Genomic DNA, 22,349 nt, shown 5'->3' on the forward strand with positions numbered 1-22,349 from the left:
ATGGAACAGAATAGAGAAACCAGAAATAAACCCTGACACCTATGGTCAATTAATCTTTGACAAAGGAGGCAAGAACATAAAATGGGAAAAAGACAGTCTTTTCAGCAAGTATTGCTAGGAAACCTGGAGAGCTGTCTGCACATCAACAAAGCCAGTACACGCCCTCACACCATGCACAATCATAAACTTGAAATGGCTGAAAGACTTAAATATAACACAAGACACCATCAAACTCCTGGAAGAGAACATAGGCAAAACATTCTCTGACATCAACCTTATGAATATTTTCTCAGGTCAGTCTCCCAAAGCAATGGAAATAAGAGCAAAAATAAACCAATGGGAGCTAATCAAACTGATAAGTTTTTCACAGCAAAGGAAGCCAAAAAGAAAACAAAAAGACAACTCACAGAATGGGAGAAAATAGTTTCAAATGATGCAACTGACAAGGGCTTAATCTCTAAAATATACAAACAACTTATACAACTCAACAGCAAAAAAGCCAACAACCCAGTTGAAAAATGGGCAAAAGACCTGAATAGACAGTTTTCCAAGGAAGATATACAGATGGCCAACAAGCACATGAAAAATGCTCAACATCCCCGATTATTAGAAAAATGCAAATCAAAACAACCATGAGATACCACCTCACTCCAGTCAGAATGGCCATCATTAATAAGTCCACAAATAACAAATGCTGGAGGGGGTGTGGAAAAAAGGGAACCCTCCTACACTCTTGGTGGGAATGTAAGCTGGTACAACCATTATGGAGAACAGTATGGAGGTATCTTAGAAAACTAAATATAGAACTACCATATGACCCAGCAATCCCACTCTTGGGCATATATCTGGACAAAATTTTCCTTAAAAAAGACACATGCACCCACATGTTCATTGCAGCACTGTTCACAATAGCCAAGACATGGAAATAGCCCAGATGTCAATTGACAGATGATTGGATTAGGAAGATATGGTATATATACACAAATACTACTCATCCATAAACAAGAACAAAATAATGCCAATTGCAGCAACATGGATGGAACTAGAGACTGTCATCCCGAGTGAAGTAACTCAGAAAGAGAAAGATAAATACCGTATGATGTCACTTATATCTGAACTCTAATATACGGCACAAATGAACCTTCCCACCGAAAAGAAAATCATGGACTTGGAGGATAGACTTGTGGTTTCCAGGCAGTGGGGGAGTGGGATGGATTGGGAACTTGGGGTTGATAGATGCAGACTATTGCCTTTGGAATGGATTAGCAATGAGATCCTGCTATGTAGCACTGGGAACTATGTCTAGTCACTTATGATGGAGCTTGATAATGTGAGAAAAAAGAATGTATACATGTATGTGTAACTGGGTCACCATGCTGTACAGGAGAAAAAAAAAATAATGTATTGGGGAAATAAAAAAAAAATTAATCAGAATTTACATACAAAATAGATAAACAACAAGGACCTATTGTACAGCACAGGGAACTATATTCAATATTTTATAATAGTCTATACTGGAAAAGATCCTGAAAAATAATATATATATGTACAACTGAATCACTTTGCTATACACAAGTACAGTAAATTTACTGTATCTCAATTTTTGAAAGTCTAAAATTTACCGAAAAAATAGTTTATCAGCAATTAACACGTAAGCTCTGATTCTTGTTACTACTTATTTAAAGTGCAAGTAGATGATTTTTTCAGAGTGAAAAAGTTAAAAATTTGTGTACAAGTCCAAGTTGTATAAAAACATAAGGAAGAATTTTCTAAAAGTGTTTTATAGAGTGCAAGGATCTTTTGGGTTGCTTGCTGAAACCCTGTTTCCCTGATCTCAGTTCAGAGATTCTGATCTGGTAGATTACGAATGAGGCCAAGAGGAGTTCCCATCGTGACACAGTGGAAACAAATCTGACTAGTATCCATGAGGATGCAGGTTCAATCCCTGGCCTTGCTCAGTGGGTCAGTGATCTAGCGTTAGCCATGAACTGTGGTGTGGGTCGCAGACATGGCCCGGATCCCGTGTTGCTGTGGCTGTGGTGTGGGCTAGCAGCTACAGCTCTGATTCAATCCCTAGCCTGGGAACTTCAATATACCACAAGAGCATCCCTAAAAAAGCAAAAAAAAAAAAAAAAAAAAAAAAAGGAATGAGGCCAAGATATACACACACTTAAAAAAAAAAATGTTAGATTAAGTTATTTTCATATAGCAGGCTCAGGGACAACACTTGGGAAATGACTATTAAGAGGAAAACATTTAAGGGTTTTATTTTATTTTATTTTTTGCTTTTTAAGGCTGCACGCATGGCATTTCCAAATTCTCAGGCTAGGGGTCAAATCAGAACTACAGATGCTGGTCTACACCAAAGCCACAGCAACATGGACACAAGCTGAGTTTGCAGTCTTCACCACAGCTCATGAAAACTCTGGATCCCTGACTCACTGAGCAAGGCCAGGGATAGAACCTACATTGTCATGGATACTAGTCAGATTCGTTTCTGCTGTGCCACAAAGGGAACTCCCTAAAGCTATTATTTTTAATTTTTTCCTAGGTCTAGTTTAGGAACATTCTAGACACATGAGAGGGTCAGAAGCCTGTTTGCTCTATATGGCTTTATTTAACAACAGCTCTCAAAGGAAGCAGAGTCACCAGTAGAAATAAGGGGAATTTCCCAAGCAGTTTAGCGCCAGATTAAAGAACACAACAAAGACAAAGTGAGTAAACTGAAGGGTAAACTGTTACCCTTCACAGCTTAAAAAGTCTAAAGTCATGGAGAAAAGACTTGTGGCTGCCTGATGGGTGGGGGAGGGAGTGGGAGGGATCGGGAGTTTGGGCTTATCAGACACAATTTAGAATAGATTTACAAGGAGATCCTGCTGAGTAGCATTGAGAACTTTGTCTAGATACTCATGCTGCAACAGAACAAAGGGTGGGGAAAAAAAAATGTAATTGTAATGTATACATGTAAGGATAACTTGATCCCCTTGCTGTACAGTGGGAAAATTAAAAAAAAAAAAAAAAGTCTAAAGTCAGAATGGCCATCATTAACATGTCCATAAATAACAAATGCTGGAGAGGGTGTGGAGAAAAGGGAACCCTCCTACACTCTTGGTGGGAATGTAAATTGGTACAACCCCTATGGAAAACAGTATGGAGGTATCTTAGAAAACTAAATATAGAACTACCATATGACCCAGCAATCCCACTCTTGGGCATATATCCGGACAAAACTTTCCTTAAAAAAGACACATGCACCCATATGTTCATTGCAGCACTATTCACAATAGCCAAGGCATGGAAACAACCTAAATGTCTATCTACAGATGAATGGATTAAGAAGATGTGATATATATATGGAATGGAATACTACTCAGCCATAAAAAAAGAATGAAATAATGCCATTTGTAGCAACATGGATGGAACTAGAGACTCTCATACTGAGTGAAGTAAGTCAGAAAGAGAAAGACAAATACCATATGATATCACTTATATCTGGACTCTAATAATATGGCACAAATGAACCTTTCCACAGAAAAGAAAATCATCGACATGGAGAACAGACTTGTGGTTGCTGAGGGGGAGGGGGAGGAAATGGGATGGATGGCAACTTAGGGTTAATAGATGCAGACTATTGCCTTTGGAATGGATAAGCAATGGGATCCTGCTGTATAGCACTGGGAATTATGTCTAGTCACTTATGATGGAGCATGATAATGTGAGAAAAAGAATGTACATATATATGCGTGACTGGGTCACCTTGCTGTATAGTAGAAAATTGACAGAACACTGTAAACCAGCTATGATGGAAAAAATAAAAAAGATTAAAAAAAAAAAAAACCAAGATGAAAAATCTCTCACATGTGGCATTTCCTTGACAGCTGAAGAAAAGGTTCTGTTGATTCAAACACTCACATGCTAAGGAAGAACCTTCAGGTAAGGAAATGGTAATTTCAAAACACCTGAACCCTGTTACATCAGTTTGAAGTTTGCCAGTTTGAAGACGAAAACAAACACAGAAACCAACAAAGAAAACAAAAGCTTGAAAATAGTTTCTCTATTCATCCACTATCCAGAAAGTTTTTCATTCCTGGGACTCTTGATAAGGGTTTCAAATATCTCAAATATAACTTTCCAATATAATTCTTGATAATGTTAAATGTGAAATCTTGAGGCGATGGTTTAATTTTCTGAAAGGGAACAAGGCTTTTGTCTTTATCATGAATTCAATTGCAAAATATGCACTAAGATGACATTTCCTTTTTTATTTTTTTTTGTCTTTTTAGGGCCACACCCACGGCATACGGAGGTTTCCAGGCTAGAGGACGAATCAGAGCTGCGCCATGGCAACATCAGATTCAAGCCATGTCTGACCTACACCACAGCTCATGGCAACTCCCGGTCCTTAACCTAATGAGCAGGGCCAGGGATCAAAACTGCATCCTCATGGATGCTAGTCAGACTCATTTCCACTAAGCCACAATGGGAACTCCAACATTTCGTATAAGAAAGAGTATTATATATGTATGTATGTGTATATATATCATACATATTGTACATTTTATATATATTATTGCTTCTATGAACACATTGACTTCATGAAGTCAATACTTTTATAAATTCACTTTGCCTTTGACAGTGCTTTTAAGACTCATGCAAGACATGACATTTAGTTTCAGTTTATTTAGTATGAGTGTTCTTCTAGCCTCCAGCAAGGTGTCACAGTTTCATTGTTAAACGTATAGGCTTATAGCATTAGAGACTCTTTAAGTCTGTAATCCTTACCACTTGTGTGACGTTGGCCAATTCATACAACTTCTTCAATTGTCAGTGTCCTTATAGGGATAACAATAGTACTTACATACTATTAGTAATAACAACAGTGCATGGGAGATTTTAGTACCTACGTCATGTGGTCGTGAAGATTATAATAAGTATAATTTTAAGTTTAATTTTCAAAAGTTAGCAATATGACTCATACAATTATAAAATAAACACATCAAAGATTTTAATCAACTCATTATGTAATGAATAAACCAATCAGATGGCAAGGCTAATTCAGAACATTCTGAAGATCTGGGTATTTAGGCATTTTGAAGTATTACTAGTACAAGGTTTCTAGGTTAAGATGCAAAATTTACCAATGTCCTATGGGATAACAATCCATAACAGATGAATTTATTTTTCTCCTGGAGAGAAATTATTTCTATCTGTGTCAGGAAAAAAAACTACAAGTTAACAGGTAACTTCACTAAATCTAGACTTTTCATCAATAGCAAATTGTGAATTTAACAAAGCACATTCTCTAGACTTAAATAATTTGGAGTCTGTTAGATATTAAAAGCATGTACCCTTGTCTTGTTTACATATCTTAATTTTTCTTAATATCATTTAATTTATAGGGACTCTATGAATATTGGTTACTAATATTTTTATTACTGTTACACATTTTGTAGACCAAAATGTTTTGTTCACCCAATTAGATTATTACTTTTTTGTATTGTAATGCTTGGCCATCATATTAGCGAATTCCTCTCATATATATGAACTTCTAAAGAGTTACTTAGGCTATATTTAGGTCAGGCACTGCTTTTACCACAGGAACCAAAAGGATAACTATGGATTTACAGCAAATATTGATTAATTGATTGTTTTTTTCATTCATCTACTATAGATTGAATGTCAGACTCTGAACATACTGCACTGATTAGGACACAGCCCCTTCTTTCATGAAACTATCTAACAGCTATTTAAGTGTAGTATTTGTTTAAAACTCATCTATATTTCAGATATTAGTACATGTGCCATCAGCCTTGATTAGAAAAAGAACCCACAGCAAAGCATTTTTGTTAAGTAATATCAACTTTCACTCAGGAACTTCTTTACACAAGTTATCTGGAGCAAATCCATCCAAATACAGCTCTTCTAGTTCTGCACACTTATTTTTTAGACATTCAAAATATTTTTCTGTATTTTAAACCAATATTCGGGGAGATGTCACTAAATACACATTAAACATATCTTAAATCTATTTGCTGTCACTAATCTCAATATATTTATTTATTTTTTAATAAAATAATTTTTCCATAAAGTGGATTGAGAGAAATCATGAGAAATTAATATTTTTAAGACAACAAACCAGAGCATAAAATAAACTAATGAATAATATGACTATATCATTATAATATTTATCATTTGTTATTAGCAAGAGTATTCCTGTTCTGAAAATACACCTGTATGCATAGGCTGATGGACTCATTGATATTCTTCAGTGAGTCCAGAGACAAAGGCATTTTTCTCTAAAAACTCACACACATAGATGAATTTATACACAATGAATGGATTTTACTTTATGCTGTAGTTCTGAGGAAAGCAGTTTTACCTTTCCCCCCAAAATAATATATATGAAGAAGTATACATTTTTGCACATAATTTTAAGGGGCTCGCAGATCCGCTAGGATTGTATTCTACAGTAACAAGTATACTACAGAAAACTTCTGTCTACACTAAAAATTTAAATGTTCAGCAAGCAAATGGTTTTTATGCTCTGCCAACTGATTTCCAAAACGAAAAAATCATTTTCAAATTTAATAAAGGGACTCAATTTATTTTGTAAATAAGACTAAAAGTCAAGTTTGCTTAAGTTAGGGGAATACAAATTGTATATGTCAGACTAAAAACTATTTGGGGGTTAAAAATTTTAAACAAGGGATAGTGGTTAGTCATTTCATTGAGAACACATTTACATGTCTATTACCAATATTAATTACTGGTTTTAACTGGGGATATCAGTAATTTCCAAAGAATCTGTAAATTGTATATACCTTTGATTAAATAGTGAGATCACCATCATTATTTTTTCAAACAATTTATATAAATGATTATTTTTCCAAAGAAGGACCTGACCTCTCTGAGAATAACTGTCTTTTGCACGAGTGGCTGGTTTACTTGAAGTAATTGCATGCTTGGCATAGCTAGGCAAGTGTGCAACCCTGATGCAGTACTTCTCTGTCCCATTCAAACCAGTGTGTAAGTGGGAATGTAATCAAGAGATCCTTAAGGAAATAGAAAATCTCAAGAAAATCACTGTTAGGGGTACAATTGTAAGGGTCCATACTCCTCAGGAATTGAGGATTTCTCCCTATGCCAACTTTGGCCGATTTAGATTATAGTATGTTAAGAAAGGTGACGATTTCTTTTGGTACATCTAAAACATCATATCCTTCATTTGACAATTTCAATGCCGGATTTCAGATTCTTCATGTGACATACAAATATAGAATATTACTTATCTTTGAAAAAATAATAAATGAAAATGAATATCCTTTTAGAAATTAGTGGATAATTTTCATGAAGTCACTCAACCAAAACAATGGAGTTTGGAGACAAAATTGATGTTTTGTAATAGACAGAAGGAAGCACTGGTGAAGCTGTAAAGGAAGCCATCTGTTGTTACTGCAGCGTTTGCTCTACTGCACTGGCAGGTTTGGTGATGAGCCTTTTCAAAGTGAGAGGCAAAACCAAAGACATCACCAGGACAGAGTTTATTGACTTTTTAACTTTTTTTTTCCCCTTCCTGACCTTGCACAGCAAATAAAAAACATCTGTCCATCTCTGAATTGGGACCACATCTGCAAACACTTTTCTGTTGATGGACAAGAACTTGAAAAATCTAGAACAAACAGAGAGTATTTCTTATTTGTTTGTTTTGCTGGTTGGGAAGAAATGGATAAAGCATGAAATAATTATTTGCTATTATAACTCTTTGATCTTGAAAGTTGAATCAAAGTATTAATCTATATTTTCACATGAAAATCTACAAAACATTTTGCATTTATCTCCTAGAAAGTCTATTTTCCTTATAAAGCCAAAATGAAGATTTACTTCCCTTGAAATTTTCAAGGGTGAGATTTAAATTTTGAGGCTGATTCAAGTCCTTTAGTTTCTGATGTCACTCTATTCCCCCTACTCTCTACTTAGTGTGTAATTTACTTTTGATCAGCCCTCCTCCATAGGTGAGGTATCAAACAAAAGATTGAATCTACACAAATTAATTCTCAGCTCTAAGCAATGTTAAGAAGCTCATTGGGAACAAAGGTTTATTGTGCTCTTTTAAAATAAAAATTTGGATTATCTGTAGATTTCAATTTTCCATTCCCTATTGTTACAGATGATTAAGAGTTGTATTTATACTTAAACTGAATTTGTTAGAAAATTCCTTTTAAAGTAATGAAAAGGGCCTAAAAATATTCTTATCTTTCCCCAGCCATGAGACCAATATTTTTTAATGCTTAACTAATCAAATTTGAATGACATTCTCAGCTCAAGTTATGTCAGAGAATATAAGTTCCCCACTTTTTCAGTTACTTTACAAAGTGGGATTTTGAAATTCTCATGTGCAAACTGAAGATTGGAGAGACATATGACAATCTACTGGATTTCTTCAGAGATGGGACAGAATTTATAGAAGGATCTTAATGCAAATAACGAAATCACTAATATGGGAAGGGACGGCATAGTAACCCTCCACATGTCCCAGTCCCAGATGGCATTACAGAAGTCTTCAAACCTTCTGGTCTAGATCTATGACAGAGTAGGCTTAATGGCTCGATGTTAAACGCTCTCCTCTCCCTGACCTTTACACCTCAGTGATGAAGAGCCTATCTAGGAAGCCATAGAAGTTCATCAGGTTAGCCTAGGAGAAAGAGATATGGATGTGTGGTCCCTTTGGCCTGGCTTATCTGAGGCTTAATTTGGTCAAAATGGATGCCAGTTATTTCTTCGTTTCCTCATCCTTTTCCTAATAAAGTGTCTCTCTCAGGGCTATCATGGCAGGGCTGTACTTTTTGGCACTGAAATGCAATATGAAAGAACTGTGGGAGTAAAGGGGAATGTTTATTTTGAAGGTTGTTGAAATTACTCTTCATCGCTTTCTGATTTTTTTAATTTAACAAACTGACACAAATATTAATTTTTCTAAGATTTTTTTAACCAGGGCTTTGAAATTTCTCAGCTTTGAAATCTCAATTGAAGAATATTATTTTAATGCAAGTGAGAAGCACACATAATGGAGTTTTCATTTAGGTTTTAAAATCTTGGTGTCCAGAGTTATATGAAAATAGCATTTGAATAAAAATTGATTTGTTTATGATATAGAATACAAAATGTAGCATAGTTTGACAAAGAAATTCTAGGAAAATAAAATCCTTTAAATGGCTCAGGGCAATAGAAAAAATGATAATAACACCTTCCATTATCCATTAATTAACTATAGATCTTCAAGCACATTCTAGATGCTGGCACTGTCATCCAATCAATGAATTTATTTGATAGTGGGTAAGAGAATTAGTGTACGAATAGTACTGATGCAACAGGCTACATGCTTATAGAGCATGTCAAAATGCAATAGAAACACTAAACTGGGAAAAACAGACTTCTTGAGATGAGGCAAAAGTTGACAAAGCTTTATAGAGGATTTTACCTGAGAATATTAGACATTTGCTGGACATATAAGCAGGGAAAGCCATCCTCATTGGAGAGACTGGTCATATACGACACAGAGGAGTGAAAGGGCATGAGCTTTATGAGGAAGCCAAGCAGCTAAAAACTGTGTCAGTGCTGAGTTTGTAAAAATATGCGAGCATATACAGAACAGTGGGCTAAGAAATCTATAGTTTTGCTTGTAACCTAGGGAGAATCATAGATATATATTAAAATAAGAAAACAGCACAAAAAGAAATAGATTCTGGCTATTCTAGAATGAGGATTTGCAGAAGCAAAAAAACAGATTTCCTGATACAGAACAGAGTCTCATTCAGGTTCCCTTATTCTGGTTGGGGAAATAAAGAAATCTTTGCTGCCCAAAAGATATCAGTAGAAAAGGCCCAAGAAAGCATACAGGACTTCTGGAGGTGTTTTTTGGGCAGCATATGATGGTAGTAAGAAAATGCAAGAAAAGAACTAACATATGGTTAGCACTCAACGTATGTCAGAAAATATCTTTTAGTATACATAATCTTATTTAGTGTTCACAACAACCCTATGAAGTGTGAATTATTATATTAAAGTTAAATATGGTTAAACTAACTTTCAGAGAGGTGAACTTGCCCCAGAGACAAGGTCTGAAACCCTGCCTGTCTGGTATCACAGCTTCTGCTCTTTTTGTAGAGTCTCCTACCTCAAGTAGCATCTCTACAATTGAGTGTGTAGTAACAAGACAACCGACTATTCCCAAATCATGGTGCCTTTCTGGGAGAGAGCTCTGGGACATGATTCTGAGCTGATTCCAATCTGGTTTTATGGGAAAGGGGTGGTATAGTCAAAAGCCAAGTCAATATACCTCTGTGAGGCTAGAATGGGTTAGTCTTTCAAAGAGGTCACTGTGCTAGCGAAAAGGGAAGAGATGCCAGAGATATTTTATAAGCAGAACTGAAAGGATATAGTGACACATTTGATACACAAAATGAAGGGGAGCTGAGCATTAAGAAATAACTCTTCTGGTTTGGGAGGCTGAATGAAAGAAGGCCTATTTAAGCAACATATAAACTATAGGAGGAGGTATAAGCTCCATGATTAGAAGTTCAAATTTGTCCTGAAAACAATGAGATGTACTTCAGTAATTTTTCAAATAAATTCAGAAAGAGAAACCAGGGATTTTGCAATAGCATATTTCATACAGTTACTGCTAATTAATTTATTGCAGGCCCAAGCAAATGAACACTATAGCGGACTATAAAATTTATTATCAGTCAAGTCAGGACTACTCTGAAGATTATTATTCAAGATCACCTAAATATATCAAATACAACTTTCAGATTTGAAATAGACACTCCTTTTCTGGTGAGAGATATGTAAATCACAATGAAAAGTTCATTTACTATGCTATGGCCTGAAAAGTTGTTAGGGCAAATAAGACATTATGAAACATAAATCACTTATTACCATGACATATTCTTGGTGTCATGGTAATGTGCTTTGGCTACTGCGTAATTTGGAATGATTTGGCATAATAATACTTCTTATGATCACAATCTTCAAGTCTGAACACCATTTTTGACCAAGAGAGGATAGATAAAATATATTCCTAAGGAGAAAAATTCAGGAGGTAGGGAAGGGTAGTCAGAGAGATGGATAGTTCAAATAAAAACCAAAAAATTTTCCTTGCCTTGTTTTGAGAACTTTCATTCTTAAAGAATTACCTTGAGTTGAAAATAGGTAAAATTTATTTCTTTGAGCCAATATGACATTTTTGGATCTCTATATTCAAAATAAATTCAAGAATGTTTTTCATAAGTAAAGAATGTGTTTATGAAAGCACACCTAACATACTGAGGGTCTTGTGCAGCTAAATATCTGATTCCTATAATTCCAAGCCTATTTCTACTGATGGATTTGTACTATGACTATGATTTAATTCATTCACAATTATTATTGAGTGTCTACAATGTGCCAGGCAGCATTCTATGTTTGGAACTGGGAATAAAACAGAAAAATTCCTTCTCTAATAGGAGAGAGAGCCAATAAATAGACAAATATAATTTCTAGGAGGAGATGGTGCTATGAAGAGTGATAAATGAAAAAGCCTGTTTAATGTAGATAACCTTGAAATAGTGGCCAGGAATCCAATCATGTAGCATTTTACAGTACATAATAAGAATACACATTAGAGTAGAACTAACAGGACTTTCTGATGGATGGAATTGGGGTGAAAGGGAAAAAGAGGCATTAGGAATAACACTATAACCAATAACTATAAAGTTTTGGCTTGAAGCAACCAGGGGTTTATGGTACTATAAGAAAAATAGGGAAGATCTGGGAAAGAACACATTTAGATGGAGCATCAAGAATTTGATGTGGGACATGTTTATTAGACATATAAGGATGACATCTTTGTAAACAGATAGATGGATTCATAGATATGTGGATGGATGTAGATCAGACATCCAAAGAAGATGTGGCAGAGATCCCAGTCTAGTGGTCATGGAAAACTCAGCACTGGGACTATAAATCTGGAAAACTGTACATAAATTTTTTAAAGTCATATGAACAGTTGAGACAACCAGAGTGTGGATAACAAAGGGAAAAGGGCTGAAGAGAGACTCATTCTAGAGCATTCCAACATCTAGACGCATTCCAGTATCTAGAAGTCCTGAAAAGGAGGATGAGCTTCAAGGCTGACTGAGAATGGACCAGAGGTCTTGAACTTGAATACCTCTGCTCTCTACATCACTTCTCTCTGACTCAAACTGGCAACCCACTACAGCTTACAATTTGTTGATATTCTCTATCATAACTGAAAAGATAAAAATCTTTTAAAAGAAATATTATGGATAATGGGGACCACTGAGTTAAATCTAGGATTTCTAATTGGTATAAACAAAAATATTTTTCACAGACAGTAAACAGTATAGCTATCCATCTAACAAAATAAAAGTTCAACTATTAAACAGATACTTCTAGCTTATAACTTATAAGATATAGTATGCCATGCTGTCTTTTCAAAAATATTAATATTAACCCTAACCCTAATATACCACGTATATTACCACGTCCATATACGTGGTAACATGGTCATCTATGGTTGCATTAATCTTTTAAATAATAATGTGCATTTCTATAAAATTTGAAATTCTATAAAACATTCTTTGACTCAAGTAACTGTGCAAGGTTTGGAAGGTGAATATTATTATCACCATTTTGGGTTTTTTGTTTGTTTGTTTGTTTTTTGTTTTTTTGTGGCTGTGCCTATAACGTGGAAGTTCTTAGACCAGGAATCAAACCCATGCCACAATAGTGACCCAACCCACTGCAATGACAAAGCTGGATCTTAACCCACTGCACCACAAGAGAACCCCTATTACCACTGTTTTGCTAATATGCACACTGGGATTCATTTAGGATAGTTAATTTGAATAATGTCATTTGCCTGGGAGCTAGCAGATATATGACCCAAATAAGGATCTTATAACTCCTAATCCACTTTAACAAGATTACCATTTATTATACAGTTTAGTTTGATTTTCTTTATACACTTAGAATCAGAGGCATGTATGTTGGCTGTGCCCTGCATGGGTAGCTACAAACCGTGCCCTTGTACTGGGCAGTAAGAAGCCTGAGCAACATAATCAGTTGCTGTGATTAAATGATACTCTACTTTGACTATACTTCAAATAATCTCAGAAACATTGTGAGATAAGAGCTAAAACCAACTTGTCATTCCATCAGGGATTATCATTCCTCCAAATAATAAAAAAGAAAAACTGGATTTGTCAAATGGCTATCTGCTAAAACTAAAATTCTTCAGGTTTTCTTCCTGATATATTTTATGTCTATTTTTTATTTTCTAGAAATATTCCTCTTAATTTACCTTGTCCTTAATTCATGCCCACTCCCTCAAATGTTCCCTTAGCAACACTAATAGGTTTCTACTCTATCTTCTTTCAGCAGATTCTTGGGTATGACCTTCTTTTCACCTTTAAACACTACTGGCCATTGGCAAATCAATTAATCAACAGTGGTGGCCTTTCCTGTAAACTGACTTTAAACCCCTCCTCCTCCCCATGTCACTTCTGCTTTGGTTCTTTGATTTACCACATTGTTTTTTCATTTCTCCCTAATTCTCAACTTTTCTTCATCATTTTCCAGCTAATAAGCCCTGGCTCTGATGTACAGATATAGCACTAGTCCCTTCTTCCTCTCCCTCACCAATAGCCACTTTTTAAAGGGAAATATCAAGTTTAGAAGTCAAAAAAGATAAAAAAGCGTGTGTGTGTGTGTAGATAAACTATAATAGCTGCATTATAAAATGCAAACTAAATGAAAACATTTGGCAAGTTCTTTTCGTAACTAACATTTATCAGTATCTACCAGACATTTGATTACAGAATCAATTAGAGAACTGGAAGCAAATTTAATTATGACACTTGGGACAGTAGTTTCATTGACCTGCTCCTTATGACATTATTTACTCTACACAGGGCAGCAAGACTAGTATTATCAATAGCTGAAAGTCATGAATACTTTGGGATTTGAGGGTTATGAGAAGATTATTTCTTGGTGTGAGATATCAGGTTGCTAACATTTTAATATAGAATAAGCTAATGGCATACTACATTCCATGCTTTGTAGAATTAAGAGTAGAGCACCATAAGAATGTTGTTTATATAGGCTGGGGTAAATTCCTCTTGAAAAAAAAGGAAACAATAACATTGGTCTTTCCTATTTCATAGGGTTGATAAGAGGATCAAAAGAGATAATATACTTGGAAGTGCTATGAAAAATGTGAAGATTATATAAATGTAACTTATGAGTTCCTGTAATTCTTTACAATGGCTTTCAAGAAAATAACATAATGCAGAAAACACATGGATCTAACAATCCAAATAATGTTTTTCATAGCATTTAATTTGAATTATCTCTGTGCACCAAAAGCACACATGATTCATTGTTCAGTATCTTTAGGCAGTAATAAAATGTTGAATAAAGCACTATTGGTATAAAATGCCAAATATTACCAAAGGATTGGTTTATTTATCAGCAATGCTACTATTACTTGTCCAAATCAATGGACATTACCTTCAACTGAAAAATAACTGAGGAATTCTCTTTGTGGCTCAGTGGGTTAAGAACCCGACCAGTGACCATGAAGGTGAGGGTTTGATCTCTGGCCTCACTCAGTAGGTTAAAGATCTGGCATTGCCATGAGCCATGGTGTAGGTCTCAAACAGCTCGGCTCCTGTGTAGGCTGGCAGCTGCAGCTCCAATTAGACCTCTCGCCTGGGAAATTCTGTATGCCCCAGGTGCAGCCCTAAAAAGACAAAAAAAAAAAAAAAAGAAAAAAAAATAATTGGCTTATTTGATACATTCAAGGATGCTTACACCAACTTATTTAGCTATATTTAGTATCACTTGAGATAAAATTTGATTTACCTGTTAATATTCAAATGGTTATGCAAAACTTTATAAAACATAATTAGGGTAATAAATACTTCTGTTGGGGTTAAATTTGCAAACCTTAGTCAATTTTAGGCTCATTCCTTTCCCTTTAAGATAGAAAACTAGTAACATGAAAAACAAATTTATGTGATTAATTTTAACCAATGGTACCATTATTAATTCTCATATTTATTACTGAAAATTAACCTTTTGAATTTACAGAATGTAAAAATATGATCAATCATTTTATGAGTGCTATTAGGTAATGATTCTAAAATAACATGTTAGTATCCTTCCAAATATCTAATTGCATTTTTGATGGTATGTGGCCATCGTATTGCATATTTCTCAATATCTTGGGGATGGCCTTATGTAATACAACCTATTCTGTGCATATGAGCATAAATTATGTTAAAGTGGTTCATAATTCTTGGAAGCTAGTGTTATTGAGATCTTTACTCATGTCCATTTCTTTAACTTTTATCTATCAGATTTTAAAATTTAGACTTGCTCATTATTACTTCTTTTCAAAGTTGGGTTAAAGTATTTCTAGTGCTCAAAAAGAAATTAAAACATGCACATAAAAATGTAAAAAAGCAAAATATTAAAGGTGAAAGTGAAAATTATATGTCAGTGCAAAATCCTTGAAAACAGTGTCAATAGTGTAAGAGTTAAACTGTTCACATTCAATATTTCATATTTAATTTTTTCCTCATTTTACTAAAATCTGTAGTATGTCAGTAGTAAGCATAAATTTTGGTTGAAACACTAATATTGAATCATTGGGGGAATTTATAAATATTAAAACATCATGCTTCATATTAGCTAATACTCTTTTACTATCTTATATACATTAAAACATATAATCTTATATGTTGGCATAATGGAGATAAGATCAATTATAAATTTTTTATTAATAAAAAATTCATATTTCCCAATTTTATTTATGTAACTTGCCAAATCTCAGTATGAATGTAAATGTGGAAAACGAAGCACAAGATATTTTGAAAAGGAATAACACTTTAATGATAATGTCAAATATAAAAAAACAAGATAAAAATTAATAAAGAGTCTAATTAACATGAGGTAATTTACTAAACTTCTCTTGGCTTCCTTTCACAAATTTAGAAGACTCAAATTCACAAACTAGATAAAAAATAAAACTGACCTAAAAAAATAAGCCAAAAGATAAAACAACTGACATAAATACATAAAAATATGCAAGAGTGAAGGAAAAAAAAACTTCTCATCTGATGCCAATTGGATTACAAATTAAAATACTTATTTATATGTGTGTCATGTTGTGAGGAAATGAACACAACCTACAAACATACAGTGACAGTTGGTAAAATTCTTTTAAAAAGAACCTTGGCAGTAAGTAACATCGTCCGTAAATGTTCGTATCTAGCTCATAGGACTAGAAATCCTATTGCTGGATATTTATCATGCAGAAATAATTTAAATGAAGTAAGTGAAATAAAACAGTATGCACATGGGACAATTTATTGGGCTGTATATAACAGTGAAAGACTGGAAGAAAATTCTCCCTGTTGTTCTATATGTAACAGAATGTTGAAGGATATTTTTTTTATTTCTTGGAATTTCAGGCCAAAGCTGAAGATAAAAGGTGACAAGAACCTAACAGAAAGTTTATAAATTTACAACAAAGTTCTAGCTATTGAGGCTGGGCCAATTCCTACAGAGCTTAGAGAGAAGATCCTAAAGTTAATCCATGCTACAGACCGCATGTTTACGTCCCCTCAAAATCATTATGTTGAAAGCTAATCCCTGGTGTGATGATACTTGGAGGTAGGGCTTGAGGGAGGTGGGGCTTGCAGAAGGTTCCCTCATGAGTGAGATTAGTGCCTTTATAAAAGAGGCCCCAAAGAGAGTCCTCCTTTCCACACTGTGAGGAGGATGCAACTAGAAGACAGCCATTTATGGACCAGGAGGTGGCTCTTACCAGGTACTAAATCTGCCAGCACTTTGAGCTCAGACTTCCCAGCCTCCAGAACTGTGAGAAATAAAATTTCTCACACTCAGTCCATGGCATAGGCACCCTATTACAGTCTTGCCTCACAACTGAGTCTAGGGTGAAGTAAGTGAGGTTCCCAGAGTGCAAAATTCAAGGAGGTACTTGTACAGCCCTGAGAGTTAATGCTTCCTTAACTCAGCTTCTTTCCTGTTGGATATAATTTAATCTGTAGCTGGTATGTCTGTGGGTATCTAAACAGAGGACACCAAAACTAGAGAGAGGCAGGAACAGGAAGGTAGGGAATGGAGGGGCCAAAAGAGGCATGTAGTAGAAGAACTACAAGCCCACCTTTGGGCACAACAGGATTGCAGGTCTCCTGTGGATGAAATGAAAGCCTGGGATGATGTTTAGATCTCAGCCATAACCTTCTACTACTCCTCCTGCTCCCCAGATCCTTCTGATTCTGGAGTTGCCTCACTCTGTGAGCAGTCTTCTAGCTAGTACCCCATCCTGCTAGTGGGGTAGCAGGATGGCTCAAATACAGGTATCTCTAGATTTTCCCTTGACACAGCAAGAAATATGCAGCCTTGCTATGCTAAACAGTGGGTTTAACTCTTCACTATGATCCTGCCACTAATCCTATCACCTTGTATAAGGATTATTTTTAAAGTTTCTATCACAAACTCTCTGGTTCCTCTGTCAATTAGTATCAGTATTGCAAATACTAAAAAAAAAAAAAAAAAAAAAAAAAAAAAAAAAAAAAAAAAACCCTGAATATTTTAATCTTATATATGGATAATTTAGTTCAGTTCTTTGCAGGTTCTCTGACTCAGAGGGCTATTTTACATCTTAGCCAAAGTCTTCCTATTGAGGGCTCTTGGAATACAGAGCAAATAAATATGTACAGAATCCCCAAAGTTACACTGCATTTGCATAATTCTTTTTTAAGTTAATTTTTAAAAAATTGTTATTTCCCCCAATACAATTTTTTTTTCTACTTTACAGCATGGTGACCCAGTTACACATACATGTACACATTCTATTTTCTCACATTATCATGCTCCATCATAAGTGACTAGACTTAGTTCCCAGTGCTACACAGCAGGATCTCATTGCTAATCCATTCCAAAGAAAATAGTCTGCATCTATTAATCCCAAGCTCCCAAACCACCCCATGCCCTTCCCCTCCTCCTTGGCAACCACAAGTCTATTCTCCAAGTCCATGACTCTCTTTGCTGTGGAAAAGTTCATTTGTGCTATATATTAGATTCTAGATATAAGTGATATCATATGGTATTTGTCTTTTTCTTTCTGACTTTTTTCACTCAGGATGAGAGTCTCTAGTTCCATCCATGTTGCTGTATATGGCATTATTTTGTTCTTGTTTATGGCTGAGTAGTATTCTATTGTGTATTTATACCACGTCTTCCTAATCCAATCATCTGTCAATTGACATTTGGGTTATTTCCATGTCTTGGCTATTGGGAATAGAGCTGCAATGAACATGAGGGTGCATGTGGTTTTTTTTTTTTTTAAGGAAAGTTTTGTCTGGATATATGCCCAAGAGGGGGATTGCTGGGTCATATGGTAGTTCTATGTATAGATTTCTAAGGTACCACCTCTACCCTATTCTCCATAGTGGTTACACCAGCTTACATTCCCACCAACAGTGCAGGATGGTTCCCTTTCTCCACAGCCCCTCCAGAACTTGTTATTTGTGGACTTATTAATGATGGCCATTCTGACTGGAGTGAGGTGGTATCTCGTGGTAGTTTTGATTTGCATTTCTCTAATAATCGGGGATGTTGAGCATTTTTTCATGTGCTTGGCCAAGACATCTTCCTTGGAAAAATGTCTATTCAGGCATTTACATAATTCTTGAGAGCAACCAAGAATAAATCAGAAAACCTCTTGTTTTCCGTCCTGACCACGTTGTCTCTTTGAGATCCTACAAAAGTATAGTGCCATTTCTGAAGGTTATCAGACAGTTTCCACAGAATCTGTACTTGTCAATTCCATTTCTGATGAAGAATATCTTTCTACTAATTCTCCTGAATTTGACAGAGCTGTGCTTTATATAGCACGGCTTTGTCAGCAACATGAGCAATAGTACCAAGGCGGCATCTGCAAAACTATGAATGTTGACAATTTTGACATATATGTTTAAACACCTCAGTAATCTTACCATTTTCAACTTTTAAAATTTAAACTTCCTTTATGTCACTTAAAGGCATCTGAATGATTGCCAGAAGGAGAGGTCGAATCACATTCTAGCTGTGCATCTCATTTGTAAAATTTAACAGTTTGCAGGATGTCAACAAGCATTGCTTAGTTCATATAGAGAACAATAATAAAAGGCCAGAACAATGAGCAATTCAATAAGTGTAGCATTCCCAATTGGTACAGTTTCAAGGAGTTGTAAATAATGTTTTGCTAACTAAACTGCATACCATTCTGTGTAGGAATTTTGTAAAAGGGCTTGTAAGGACCACTATCTGACTCTTTAATTGAGTGTCAGTTTTTTTATAACTTCCAGTTGTGTTTATAACCATTCATAAATAATTATCAAAGTTGCTTCTTAATTAACTATTTGTATACATTACGCATTACACTTGACCTTTGAATTACACAGGTCCACTTATATATGGAATTTTTTCAACAGTAAATATTGAAATTGAATTACAATACCACACAATCCACAGTTTGTTGAATCTGCGAATATGGGGCTGTGGATACAAGGAATCATGAATACAGAGGAACATTGCATGTGGAAGACTGACTGTAAGTTATACATGGATTTCTGACTGCACAGAAGGTTGATGCCCCAACCCCCTTATTGTTCAAGGGTCAAGTGTATATAAAGATGCACTCCTCAGCTCTCAGGGTCATTTTATATATATATAAATATATATATATATATATATTTTGGCCACAGTGTGGAGCGGCTTGATGTGGAATCTCAGTTCCCAGACCGGGGATTGAATTTGGGCCACAGAGGTGAAAACACCAAATCCTAACCACTAGACCAGCAGGGAACTCCCAGATCTCAGGACCTTAAAATCTGAGAGAACAATACTGATGAAGACCAAGACATTTCAAAAAGCTATGTTAAATGAAGTTAATACTGCCTCCTTGATACCATTCTATTATGAGGCAACCAAATTAGAAAAGCTGAAACTTTTCAAACATACTTGTTCTTACATTTTTATTTGGCAAATGTTAGAATTAGTAGGGATAAAAAATTGAGTAGCATTTAATTTCATTTGTGTGGGTGTGTGTGTAGCAGGTGTGTACCTGCGTGTGTGTCTACACAGAACTTCAGAAAAACTGTGGGTTCATAACATTCAACCTGTTCTAATTTGTGAATGTAATACTTTATATTTACAAAACACTTCTAGAATTCATTTTCTTATTTTGATACCAAACAATTGTGAGATTTTAAGGAGGCCAAGATTATTTCTTTTGCAAGTAAACAGAGACATGAAGATGTTTACAAAGTTGACCAAGATGATACTACTAAAAGGCCAGGGAGTATTAGTTCACTGAACTTTCATTTACTTGTCAAATATGCATTTGCTGTTTTTTAAAACCTTATGTTAGTCACTAGTTACTAGGTACACAATGATTAAAGACATGTTCCTTGCCTTCAGAAACTCGTAGCATGGTGAGGGTGCGGAAATGTTTTTATATTTAAACTACACATAAATGCAATAATCTAAACTATAAACATATAAAAATAAGAGGCCAGTAAATTGAATCACAACTTTTAGAGAGGATCCAGGAAGATTTTGAGGATATGATTGCTAAGTGGTTCTCCACTGTGAAATTCACACTAGTGGTGGGTTAATCTGGTTTAGAGATGAAGTTGAAAATGTAGAGAGAGGCCAGACTGTGAAGAATTTTTACACCATGCTAAAGGTACTTGACTTTATCACTCTTCTACTCTGGTTGCTTTTGCCATACCCTATTGACTTTCAAGGACCACCAACACAAAATCAAACAAATTAATAACTTAAGCACGATTTGGAAAGAATAATTAAAATTCAGAAAAAAATCAGGAGAGTGTTTCTGTAGAAGGCATTTAAAGAAGGAGTTTTAAAAAGTAGTTTCTAAGGACAAAAGGGTTAAGAATAACTATAACCACAAAAATTTGCAAATATATATTCAACATAAAAAGAAGTAAACTCTAGTGGTTACCAGTGGGGAGGAGGAGGGAGAGGGGCAAAAAATGGATAAGAGAAAAAGGGGGTCTTATGGAATTATATGAAATCTGTGTGAAAATGTTGAAAATTGTAAAAGCACTATGAAATTTAAAGAATTTTTTCATTCAATAAAAACTGATAAATTTAACCTCATAGATAAAATTTTATTATAGTATAAAATGAATAAGCCATAAATATGATTAAAAGACAAACTGTTCCAGGTACTAGAGATCCAGCAGTGAATCAACAAGACAAAACTTCCTAACTTCATGGATCTTAATATTCTATACCAGGGGCATTTATAGGAGAGTGGCCCAGTGCAACCTCCATATCTCTGGCTGAGTGTAGCGGTGGCACTAGCCACAAAGCAACATCCTCATTGGTGGAGAGCAGAAGAAATGTAATTCAGGGGGACTCTTAGTTGATAAACATGTTATCATAGTTGTGTGGAAATAAATAACTGATAGTTGTAAATATTAATTGCTGGACAAAATTGCCACCTCCAGAGAAATGAGTCCCTCTCTACCTATGATCTGTAATTGTTATGTACCATTCACACAGGAGGTACTGAAGATTTCCCTGCAATGCATTTGTCTACCTGGTTATCTCCTCTTCAAGTAAACTTTCAGCTCCTCAGCTACATCCATTTTTGTATTTTCCATAGATCCTTGAATGGTATCTTATGGAAAACAAACTCAACAGACATTACTCTGAGTACCTGGAAAAAAACAGGTAATTTGGACATCAACAACATAAAGTGGGAGCATGGAGTGAAAGTGTAGAGTTATTATACTTGATTGAAGTTAGGTTCTCATCAGCTTATAATAGACTGCTAACTATAGGAAGTTTTGTGCAAGTCTCATGGTAATCATAAAGAAAAAACCTACAATACATAGAAAAATGATAAAGAGAAAAGAATAAAAATATATTACTATAAAAGAACACTATCGACTCACAAAGGAAGAAAGAGGAAAAAAATAATTACAGAATAGAAAAAAAATCAACAAAATGACAATAGGAAGTCCTTTCATCAATAATCACTTGAAAAGTAAATCAAACTCACCAATAAAAAGACTCAGAGTGGCTGAATTGATCACAGAAAGTTTCCAATTATCTGCTGTCTATAAGAGACTCACTTTAGATTTAAGGATACACATAGGGTGAAAGTAAAAGAATGGAGAAAGATAATTCATTCAAATGATAACCAAAAGACAGAATGGGGGTGGCTATACTTAAAACAG

At 35.0% G+C, this 22,349-nt stretch overlaps 1 protein-coding gene across 2 annotated transcripts in view; it reads right to left on the reverse strand.

Annotated features, from left to right (window-relative positions):
* HTR1F (5-hydroxytryptamine receptor 1F) overlaps positions 1 to 22,349 on the reverse strand; it is a 151,612-nt gene that overhangs the window by 114,039 nt on the left and 15,224 nt on the right. The gene's annotated exons all lie outside the window — the stretch shown is intronic.

This window comes from Sus scrofa, chromosome 13 (assembly GCF_054392235.1).
Source record: "Sus scrofa isolate SSC_HxYL_T2T_F1_AM1 chromosome 13, Sscrofa_HxYL_maternal_Yorkshire_Landrace_v2.0, whole genome shotgun sequence".
Taxonomy (NCBI): domain Eukaryota; kingdom Metazoa; phylum Chordata; class Mammalia; order Artiodactyla; family Suidae; genus Sus; species Sus scrofa.